This window comes from Tamandua tetradactyla, chromosome X (genome assembly GCF_023851605.1).
Source record: "Tamandua tetradactyla isolate mTamTet1 chromosome X, mTamTet1.pri, whole genome shotgun sequence".
NCBI classification, from domain to species: domain Eukaryota; kingdom Metazoa; phylum Chordata; class Mammalia; order Pilosa; family Myrmecophagidae; genus Tamandua; species Tamandua tetradactyla.
Window position 1 is genome coordinate 92,811,250 of NC_135353.1, and position 12,010 is coordinate 92,823,259.

At 37.4% G+C, this 12,010-nt stretch overlaps 1 protein-coding gene across 6 annotated transcripts in view; it reads left to right on the plus strand.

Annotated features, from left to right (window-relative positions):
- The window catches only part of ATRX (ATRX chromatin remodeler), a 423,319-nt gene that overhangs the window by 59,399 nt on the left and 351,910 nt on the right, over positions 1-12,010 (plus strand). The window contains exon 2 of one of the 6 annotated variants that reach the window (XM_077145062.1): positions 11,645-11,682. The exons of the other annotated variants lie outside the window; for them this stretch is intronic. The gene's annotated coding sequence lies outside the window, so the exon portion shown is untranslated. The remainder of the gene's footprint in view (positions 1-11,644; positions 11,683-12,010) is intronic. 6 annotated transcript variants of the gene reach the window in all.

Below are 12,010 nucleotides of genomic sequence, written 5' to 3' on the forward strand. Positions count from 1 at the left end.
GATGATCATGCATGTTTTCTGCTGTGATTTGCTGGTATGGTGTATTTATTTCATGAATTGATTTTCTTATGTTGATCCATCCTTGCATACCTGGGATGAATCCTACTTGGTCATGGTGTATAATTATTTTAATGTGCTGCTGGATTCGATTTGCAAGAATTTTGTTGAGGATTTTTGCATCTATATTCACTAGAGAAATTGTTCTATAGTTTTCTTTTCTTGTAATGTCTTTGGCTTTGGTATGAGGGTGATAATGGCTTCATAGAATGAGCTAGGTAGCCTTCCCTCCTCTTCGATTTTTTTTTTTAAGTGTTTGAGCAGGATTGGTACTTATTCTTTTTTGGATGTTTGGTAGAATTCACATGTGAATTCATCTGGTCCTGTATTTTTCTTTTTTCGGAGCTTCTTAATGTCTAAATCAATTTCTTTACTTGTGATTGGTTTGTTGAAGTCGTCTATTTCTTCTCCAGTCAATGTTGCTTGTTTACGCCTTTCTAGGAATTTGTCCATTTCTTCTACATTGTCTAGTTTATTAGCATAAGGTTGTTTATAGAATCCTTTCATTACCTCCTTTATTTCTGCAGTGTCAGTGTTTATGTCTCCTTTCATTTCTAATTTTATTTATTTACATCCTCTCTCTTCTTCTTTTTGTCAACCATGCTAAGGGTCCATCAGTCTTACTGATTTTCTCATAGAGCTAACTTATGGTTTTGTTGATTTTCTCGACTTGTTTCATGTTCTAGATTTCATTTATTTCTGCTCTGATCTTCATTATTTCTTTCCTTTTGGGTTAATTTGCTGTTCTTTCCCTAGTTCTTCCAAGTGGATAGTTACTTCCTCCATTTTTGCTCTTTCTTCTTTTTTTCATATAGGCGTTTAGGGCAGTACATTTCCATCTTAGCAGTGCCTTTGTTGTATCCCATAAATTTTCATATGTTGTGTTTTCATTTTCATTTGTCTCAAGATATTTACTGATTTCTCTTGTAATTTCTTCCTTGACCCATTTGTTTTTTAAGAGTGTGTTGTTGAACCTGTATATATTGGTGAGTTTTTTGGATCTCTGCCTATTATTGATTTCCATCTTCATTCTTTTATGATGAGAAAGTGTTTTGTATGATTTCATTCTTTTTAAATTTATTGAGACTTGCTTTGTGACCCAGCATATGGTCTGTCCTTGAGAATGATTCATGAGCAGTTGAGAAAAAGTTGTATTCTGCTGTTGTGGGTTGCAATGTTCTATAAATGTCTCTTAAGTGTAGCTCATTTATTGTATTATTCAAATTCTCTGTTTTTTTATTGATCCTCTGCCTGGATGTTCTGTCCATTGATGAGAGTGGAAAATTGAAGTCTCCAACTATTATGGTAGATAGATATCTCTATTTCTCTTTTCAGTGTTTGCCTCATGTATTTTGGAGCACTCTGACTCGGGGCATAAAAATTTTGAGTGTTATGTCTTCTTGTTGAATTGTTCCTTTTATTAATACATGATGTCCTTCTTTGTTTCTTTTAATTGTTTTATATTTGACGTCTAATTTGTTGGATAGTAATATCTCCCACTCTTTTCTTATTGTGGTTTGTTTGCATGAAATATCTTTTCTCAACCATTCACTTTCAACCTATGTTTATCCTTGCGGTTAAAATGCGTCTCTTGTAGATGGTATATAGATGGGTCCTGCTTTTTAATCTGTTCTGCCAGTTTGTCTTTTGATTGGGGAGTTTAATCCATTAACATTTAGTGTTATTACTTACTGTAAGGGCAGTACTTCTACCATTTTGCCTTTTGGATTTTATACATCATATCTAATTTTTCTTCTTTTTACCTTTACTAATAGTCTTCATTTCTACACTCTTCTTCCCACCTCTCTCTCTCCTGTCTTTTCCTATTTGTTTCAAGTGCTCCCTTTAATATTTTTTGCAGAGCTGGTCTCTTGGTCACAGATTCTGTCAGTGGTTTTTTTTTTATTGTCTGAAACGTTTTAATTTCTCTCTCATTTTTGAAGGAAAATTTTGCTCGATATACAATTCTTTGTTGGCAGTTTTTCTCTTTTAGTATCTTAACTATATCATACCACTGTCTTCTTGCCTCCATGGTTTCTGCTGAGAAATCTGTGCATGGTTGTATTGGGCTTCCCTTGTATGTGATGGATTGCTTTTCTCTTGCTGCTTTCAAGATTCTCTGTTTCTCTTTGACATCTGACAATCTGATTAGTAAGTGTCTTGGAGTATGTCTGTTTGGATCTGTTCTGTTTGGGGCACCCTGTACTTCTTGGATCTGTACCTTTAAGTCTTTCACAAGAGTTGGGACATTTTCAGTGATAATTGCCTCCATTAGTTTTTCTTCTCTTTTTCCCTTCTCTTCTCCTTCTGGGACACCCACAACACGTATATTTGTGAGCTTCATGTTGTCAGTCAATTCTCTGAGTACCTGCTCATATTTTCCATTCTTTTCCCTAGATTTTCTTTTGCTTGTCAGATTTCAGATGTCCTGTCTTCCAGTTCACTAAGCCTGTCTTCTGCCTCTTGAAATCTAACATTATAGGTTTCTATTGTTTTTTTTCATCTCTTCCACTGTGCCTTTCATTCCCATAAGTTCTGCAATTTGTTTTTTCAAACTTTTGATTTCTTCTTTTTGCCTGTTCCTTACCTTCTTTACATCCTCCCTTAATTCATCGATTTGATTTTTGATGTTTTCCATGTCTGTTTGAATATTCTGAATTGTTTCAACTCCTGTATCTCATTTGAATTGTTGGGCTGTTCCTTTGAGTGGGCCATATCTTCAATTTTCCTAGTGTGATTTGTTTTTTTGCTGGTGTCTAGGCATTGAATTACCTTAATTAGTTTATTCTGGAGATTTTCACTTTTTTTTTACCTAGGATTTTCTTGCTGGATGACTTTGTTGTCTGTCTGCTCTTTGATGTTCAGTTCAGCAGAATTTTTCAGTTCTTGTTTTCTTGTTTCTTGCCCTGCTGTATGGTGTCCCTTTTTTTTTTTTGTCTTAGGAGGGTCTACTTAGGTATTATAGACCCCAGTCAGACTTTCCCAGACTAAACTGGCCTCTTCTCCAGAGGAAAGAGTCACCTGTATCAGTTTTCCCTGAGGGTGACACCCAGCAGTTTGACAGACTTTCCTATGAAGCCTCTGGATTCTGATGTTTTCCCTATCCTGCCTGGTATGTGGTGCTTGTCTGCCTGTGAGTCCCACCAGCATAAAATGATGTGGTACATTTAAGTTCAGCAGACTCTCCCTGCTGGGGTTGTGCTTGAGACAGAGTTTGTAGACTGGCTTTAATAGCTTCAGGTTTCCAGAATCTGGGGTCTGAATTCCTTGAGGGAGGAATTTCACCTGTGCTGTGCCCCCCCCAACCCCCCCCCCCCCCCCAGGCACAACCTCCAGACAAAATCTCAAACAAGCTTAATTCTGCCCATTCCTGGGGCAGTTGGAGCCTGATAAGTCCTGCAGCTGTATCCAAAGAGCAGTCAAGCCATAGAGAGACAGCCACAAAGAAGAAAAGATTAAAAAAAATCCTTTTTTGGAGCAGGACCCACATTCCTTGGGTTTGCCAATCAAAAGCTTAAGTTACTCTGTGCATCTCCAGGTTCTGTGTGCCCCATCTTTCCTCTAGGGCTGAAGCCATTTCAAATATTTTGTGCTGTCCAATCCAAAATGTCTGTTTTTTAATATTTTTTTCTTCTTCAGTCAGCCCTGCACCTTCTGCACCAGTGTAAAAACCAGCAACCTCTAGCTTTTCCTCGAGGTTCAGTTGAGGTGGGGACCTATTTTTAGTAGTCAGAATTTGTTAATTTCATAATTGGAGCTTGGTTGTGCTTAGCCTCTGCTACTAGTTAAGTCTCTTTCCTATTCCCTCTGGGAAAGCAGTCTGTGAGGGAGGGATGCTGGCCACTTCGGCTTGGGGAACACACGGTTCTGGATGGGCTTGCAGCTAGTCCAGTCCAGACTGCGGTATGCTGTGTGTCTCGTCATTGACGTGGCCCCAGCCTGTCTGTACAGTTCTGTACTGTTCCTTGCCATTTACTAGCTGCTCTAGAGGACAAACTAAATCCCACTCCTCACTAAGCTGCCATCTTGGCGCCTCGAAGTTCATTCGTAAGTACTTGAATCTTTTAGTTGCTATTTTATATGGATTTTTTTCCTTAATTGACTCCTCAGCTGGGTCATGCTTGTGTATAGATATGTTACTATTTTTTTGTTGTTGTTGCATTTTCTGGGAATTGAACCTGGGTCTCCCACATGGAAGCATTCTTCCACTGAACCACCCTTGCACCCTCCAACGTTGCTGATATTTTCATGTTAATTTTATATCCACCTTGCTGAATTTGTTTATTAGCTCATATGGCTTTGTTGTAGATTTCTCAGTATCTTCCAAGTATAGTATCATGTCATCTGTGAAAATGTAAGTTTTACTTCTTCCTTGCCAATTCACATGCCTTTTATTTCTGAGTCCTGCCTGATTGTGCTCTAGGTAAAACTTCTAGCTCAATGTTGAATAATAATGGTGACAGTGTGCATCCTTGTCTTGTTCCTCACCTTCCTGAAGACTTTCAGTCTCCCTTCATTGAGTAAGATGCCGGCCATTGGTTTTTCTTGGTATTCCCTTTATTACATTGAGGTAGTTACCTTTGATTCCTATCTTTTGGAGTGTTTTTATCAGAAACATATGTTGAATTTTGTCGAATGCTTTTTCAGTATCAGTTGAGATGATCATGTGATTTTTCCCTTTTGATTTGTTAATGTGTTTTATTACATTAATTGATTTTCATGTGTTGAAGTATCTTTGCATTCTTGGTATAAACCCCATTTGGTTGTGGTGTATGATTCTTTTATTGTGTGTTTGGATTCGATTTGCTAATATTTTGTTGAGAAGTTTTGAACCTGTGTTCATTAGGGAGATTGACCTGTTGTTTTCCTTTCTTATAGTATCTTTACCTGTTTTTGGTATTAAAGTGATATTAGCTTCATAAAATGAGTTAGATAGAGTTCCTTTTTCCTCAGTTTTTTGGAAAAGTTTGAGGAAGATTGGTTTTAGTTCTCTTTGGAATGTTACGATTTCCCCGTGAAGCCATCTGTCCCTGGGTTTTTCTTTGTAGGGAGCTATTTGATGACTGATTGAATGTCTTTACTTGTGATTGGTTTGTTGAGATCTTCTATTTCTTCCTGAGTCAGTGTAGCTTGTTTGTGTGTTTCCAGGAATTTGTCCATTTCATCTAAGTTGTCTAGTTTGTTGGCATATAGTTGTTCATAGTATCCTCTTATGATTTCTTCTATTCAGGGGCCATGGTTACACACCCCTTCTCATTTCTGATTTTGGTTTTTTTCATCCTCTTTTTTTTTTCTCAGTCAGTTTTGCTAGTGGTCCATCAAAATCATTGATTTTCTCTAAGAACCAACTTTTGGTTTTATTGATTCTGTTGTTCTTTTGTTCTATTTATTTATCTCTACTTTAATCTTTGTTACTTCTCTTGTATTTGCTTTGTGATTAGCTTGCTCTTCTTTCTCAGGTTCCTCCAGGTAAGTTGTTACATCCTTGATTTTTGCTCTTTCTTGCTTTTTTTTTTTTGACATGGGCAGGCTCTGGGAATCGAACCCAGATCTCTGGCATGGTAGGCGAGAACTGTACCCCTGAGCCATTTTGCCCGTACTTTCTTGTTTTTCAATGTAGACGTTTAGGGCACTAAGTTTCCCTCTCTCCACAGCCTTTGCCACGTCCCACAAGTTGTGATATGTTGTATTCTCATTTTTATTAGTCTCCAGATAGCTACTGATTTCTCTAGCAATTTCTTCTTTGAACCACTGATTGTTTGAGAGTGGGTTTTTATTCTCCATATATTTGTAAATGTTCTCGTTCTTTGTGGTCATTGAGATCCAACTTCATTCCATTGTGATCAGAGAAAGTACTTTGAATAATTTCAGTGTCTTGAATTTATGAAGACCTGTTTCATGCCCCATATATAATCTATTCTATATAATGTTCCATGAGTACTAGAAAAGAATGTATCTCCTGTTGTTTTGGGGTTTAATGATCTATATATGTCTGTTAGGTGTAATTCATTTATCACATTGTTTAACTTCTGTATTTCCTTGTTGATTTTCTGTCTGGTTGTTTTGTCAGTGGAGGAGAGTGAAGTCTTGAAGTTTCCCAATATTATTGTTGAAACATCTGTTGCCCCCTTCGATTTTGTTAATGTCTGTCTCATACTTTGGAGCACCTTGATTGGGAGCGTAAACCTTTTTTGTTGTTATTCCTTCTTTGTGAATTGTCCCTTTTATTAATATATAGTGCCCTTCTTTGTCTCTTATGGTTTCTTTACATTTAAAGTCTATTTTGTCCAATATTAGTACAGCTACTCCTGCTTTGTTCTGGTTACAACTTGTGTTGAACATCTTTTTGCATCCTTTCACTTTCAGTGTATTTGTATCCTTATGTCTAAGATGAGTCTCTTCTAAAGCTGCTTATAGTTGGATTATATTTCTTAAAGCATTCTGCCCATCTTTATCTTTTAATCGGTAAGTTTAGTCCATTAACATTCAAAGTTATTACTGAAAAGGCATTTCTTGAATCCAACATCTTGTATTTTGCATTTTATTTTTCAGATCTATTAATTTTCTTCCGTTTTTCTTTTTGTGCTTTGTTACCCTTAATGGTACTCTTCAATTTTGTGCCCTCCTCCAGACTTCGCTGTCCTGCCTTTTATTTTCAATTGGCAGAATTCTCTTTAGTATTTCTTTTTGGGCTGGTCTCTTGTTGACAAATTCTTTCAGGATTCCTTTGTCTGTGAACATTTTAATCTCTCCCTCACTTTTGAAGGACAGTTTGGCTGTGTACAGAATTCTTGGCTGAAAGTCTTTCTCTTTCAGGATCTTAAATATATGATACCACTGCCTTGCTGCCTCCGTAGTCAGTTGAGTTGTCTGAACTCAGTCTTATGTGGGTGCCCTTGTATGTAATGGATTGGTTTTCTTTTGCTGCTTTAAGGATTTTTTGCTTCTCTTCAACATTTGACAGACTAATTAGTATGTGTCTTTTGGAAGGCCTATTTGGATATTTTCTGTTTGGAGTCCATTGAGCTTCTTTGTCTTGCATATTTATGTCCTTTATAAGGGTTGGGAAGTTGTCCCCCATTATATCCTCTGCTAATCTTCCTGCCTTTTACTTTTCTCTTTTCCTTCTGGGACACCAGTGATTCTTATATTTCTGTGCATTGTTTCATCTGTCGTTTCCTTGAGATCCAATTCATATCTTTCCATCTTTTTTCCCATTTGCTGTTTTGAATTTTGAAATCAATTGTCCTCTCCTCTAGTTCAGCTATTCTTTCTTTCCCTCTTCAGATCTTCTGTTTGTCACAGCAGGTGTCTGATTTTTGTCTACAGCATCTTTAATTTCTGATATCTGCTATTTTTCTATTTATTCTTTCAAATTTCTCTTTATTCTCTTCTAGTGTCTTTTCTTGATCTCCTTCATGTTGTTATCCATCCCATTTATTTTATGTAATAGAGTTATGTGATCATGTTTGATTAGTTGTTCCAACATTCATGTTTTAATTTGGTCATTAGTGGGTTGTATATCTGTGTGCATCATGATACACATAGTGATCTTCTGTTGTCTTTGAGGCATGTAAATATTTTGATTGGTTTACTTTGAATGTTAATTTCCTTCAGTAGTCTAAAGCTTTGTATTCATGGGATGAATGTGGAACAGAATGAAGCACGTGACTGGGTGCAACAGTGCGAGGATGCATTCCACTGCAGGTATAGGTGCAGGTTTGGTACACTATACTGGTGCCTGTGAGCATGGGGTTCATGTCATGGTGCTATGGAGGTGCGGTTCAGAATCCGAGGGTATGGCGTGCAGTTCAGGTAAACCTTGGGGTGCAGGAGCAGGGTGCAGCATGTGGGACACAGAGGTAGGATGCAGTGGAGCTGGATGAGGAGGCATTGTATGTGATGGGGACTTGTGTGGTCCTTGCTAGGAGTGTGGGGTTCCTGGGTATCAGGGTTTAGGGTAGGTGGCACAGAGGTCGGGGTATGGGGGGTGTGGGCAGGATGCAGGTTGTGTCCTTGTGCAGGCAGCGGGGGTGGTCCAGAGGGCCCTGGATATGGGTGTGGGGGTGTGTAGGCACGGGCACCTAAGTCCTTGATTTGTGCTCTTTTTTTATGCTTTATAGTTGGGGCCATATTTCATTCTTTTTCCATGTGAGTATCCTGTTATTGCAGCACCATTTGTTGAATTTTCTGTTTTTTGGTTGGAGAAATGCAGGGGTCGAGAACTGAATCTGGCTTTCCCACATGGCAGGCGAGAATTCTACTACTGGACTACCCTTGCATCCCCTTTCTTCTTTTTTAGTATAGGTATTTAGGATAGTAAATTTCCCTTTCAACACTGCCTTTGTCACATCCCCTTAGTTCTGATAGATCTTCTTCTCATTTTCATTTGTCTCAAGATATTTTCTGATTTCTCTTGCAATTTCTTCTTTAATCTACTGTTGCTGGTTTGAAAGGATGTATGTACCCTAGAAAAGCCATGCTTTAATCCTAATCCCATTTCGTAAAGGCACCTATTTCTTCTAATCCCTGTTCAGTACTGTATGCTTGAAACTTTAATTAGATTTATCTCCCTGGAGATGTGACTCAATTAAGAATGGTCGTTAAACTTGATTATATAGAGATGTGGCTCTTCCCATTTGGGTAGGTCTTGATTAGTTTGCTGGAATCTTATAGAAGAGGAAACATTTTGGAGAAAGTGGGAGATTCAGAGAGAGCAGAGAAGGACAGCAGAGCCACAAGAAAGCCGTGAGATTCTGAGAGAGCGAAAACATTCAGAACCATGAAGCAGAATCCACCAGCCAGCGACTTTTGGAGATGAAGAAGTAAAACTCCTCCTGGGGAGCTGGAGAGGAGGCTAACAGATGATGCCGTGTTTGCCATGTGCCTTTCCAGATGAGAGAGAAACTCTGACTGTGTTTGTCATGTGCATATCCACTTGAGAGAGAAACCCTGAACTTTCCTTGGATGCCTTAGATCGGACATTTCTATAGACTTGCTTTAATTGGGACATTTCCACGGCCTAAAAATTGTTAACTTGCAACTTATTAAATTCCCCTTTTAAAAAAGCTATTCCATTTCTGGTATATTGCATTCCGGCATCTAGCAAACTAGAACACCCACAGATTGTTTAAACTACAGTTTTTTTGTGTGAAAGTTTTGCATCTTTAGTGGTTGCTGATTTCTAGCTTCATTCCACTATGGTCACAGAAAGTGTTTAGAATATCAATCTTTTAAAATTTATTAAGACCTGTTTAGTGCCCCAGCATATGATCTACCCTGGAGAACATTCCATGAGCACTAGAGAAGAATATATATCCTTATGTTTTGGTGTGTGACGATATATATGTCTGTTAGACATGATTCACTTATCACATTGTTTCGGTTCTGTTTCCTTATTGATCCTTTGCCTGATTCTTCTATCTGTAGAACAGATTGGTGTATAGAAGTCTCCTACTATTATTTATTAAACATCTGTGGCTCCCTTCAGTTTTGTCAGTGTTTATTTCATGTACTTTAGTGCTCTGTAATTGGGTGAATAAATATTTATGATCATTTCTTATTCTTGGTGAATTGTCCCTTTTATTAATATATAGTGCCCTTCTTTGTCTTTTATGACATTTGTGTTTAAAGTCTATTTTGTCTGATACTAGTATAGTGACTCCTGCTTTCTTTTTGTTACAGGTTGCATGAAACATCCTTTTCTATTCTTTCACTTTCAATATATTTGTATTCTTGGGTGTAAGATGAAGTCTCTAGTAAATAGCATGTAGATGCATCATATTTTTAAATCCATTCTGTCAGTCTGCATCCATTAGTGGGGAGTTAGTCCATTAACATTCAAAGTCATTACCGTAAAGTCAGTTCTAAATCGATCATTTTATCCTTTGGTTTTTATTTGTGAGATCTCTATATCTGTTTCCCTCTCTTTTTATCCTTTATCTCTGCTAGTATTCTTAATTTGTGTACTTTCTTTCAGACCTCTCTCCTGTCTTTTTTTCAGCCTGTAGAACTTCATTTAGTATTTCTTGCAGAGCACGTCTCTTATTAACAAATTCTCTCAGCATTTGTCTGAAAATTTTAATCTCTGCCTTTCTTTCTTTTCTCTGGCACTTGAATCTTTGTTTGTTTATTTATTTATTTGAATCTGCACTTTTTTTCAAATAGTCATATTTCCCTCACTTTTGAAGGATTGCTTTGCTGAATAAAGAATTCTTCCCTGGAAATTTTTCTCTTTAATAATCTTAAGTATATCATACAACTGCCTTCTCATCTCCATGGTGCCTGTTGTGTAATCCAGACTTAGTCGTATGTGGCTTCCCTTGTATGTGATGAATCACTTTTATCTTTTATCTTGGTACTTTTAAAATTTTATGCTGCTCTTCAATATTTGACAGTCTGATTTGTATGTGTCTTGATGTGAGTCTATTTGAATTTATTCTATTTGGAGTTTATTAGGCTTCCTTGATTTGCATATTTATGTCCTTTCTAAGGATTTGGAAGTTTTCCCAATTTTATTCTCAAGTAATCTTCCTAGCCCTTTACTCTTCTACTTCTGGGACACCAATGATTCTTATATTTATGTGTTTCATGTTGCCCATTATTTCCCTGACATCCTGTTGAAAATATTCCATTTTTTGTGCATTTAAATTCAGGTGTCCTGTCCTTTCATTTGCTTATTCTTTCTTCTGCCTCTTCAAATCAACTGTTGATTGTCTCTAGGATATTTTTAATTTGATGTTTAATAATTTTTCATTTCTGTAAAATCTGTTATTTTTCTGTTTATTCTTCAGATTCTTTTTTATACTATTCTAGTGTCTTCTGGATATCCTTTGTCTTTAGTCAACCCATTGAACTCTGTGAAGAAAGGATAGAGGTAACGGGAATCAGGTAGTGTCTTTCACCGGCCAATTGTCAGATGAGCTCAGCTCTGTATTTCTGTATGTAGGGCCCCCAATCGCTAGCCAAAGCCAGGTACCCATGACTACCTGCCTCAGGTGTCACAGGTAGGGACTAGGCACCACAAGGTTTCTGCATGTAGTAAAACAAGTCTGCTGGCTTCTGGGTGTCCCATGGAAGCACCCAGTTGTGGAGTTTGAGAGGAAGAATCTCCCAAGATAATATGGACATGGGAGTGCAGGAATATCTTTTCAGCACCTGCTCTGGCTTGCACATTGCAGCCCTGCCCAGGTGCAGTCATGACTGAGTAAACTCACCCAATTTCTCCGTTTTTTCATCTAGGTCCGCCCTATATAATGTAGAAGTCCTTCTCTGGTCATTTGTACCCTGGAACCTTTGTCTTTGTTTTTCTCTCACTTCTCTGGTTGATCCACAGAGCAGGAATGAACTCAGCCTATCCTATTCCACCATCTTACCAGAAGTCTTCGTGTGATATCTTTATCTTGCTTTGATATTAGGGTAGTATTGACGTCACAGAATGAGGTAGGAAAAGTTTACACTTCTATTTTTTGGATGAGTTTGAGTATTGTTAATTTTTTTGTTTGGTAGAATTCACCAGTGAAGCCGTGTGTTTCAGGTCTTTTCGTGTTGGGAGGTTTTTGATTACTGATTTAATCTCTTGTTACAGGTCTGTGAGATCTTCTATTTCTACTTGAGTCAGTGTAGGTAAGTTGTTCCTTTCTAGGAATTTGTCCATTTCTTCTAGATTATCTAATTTGCTGGTTTATAATTGTTCATAGTATTATTTTATAATCCTTTTATTTTTTGCAAGATTAGTGGTAATGCCTCCTCTTTGGATTATTGTTATTTGTGTCTTTTCTTTTCCCTTGTCAGTCTAGCTGAAAGTTTGTCAGTTTAATTCATCTTTTAAAATTCCTAACTTTTGGCTTCACTGATTCTCTCAGTTTTTTCCTATTTTCAATTTCACTTATCTCTGCCCTATACTTGTTTATTTCTTCCCTTCTACTAACTTTAGGGTTAGTTAATGCTTCTT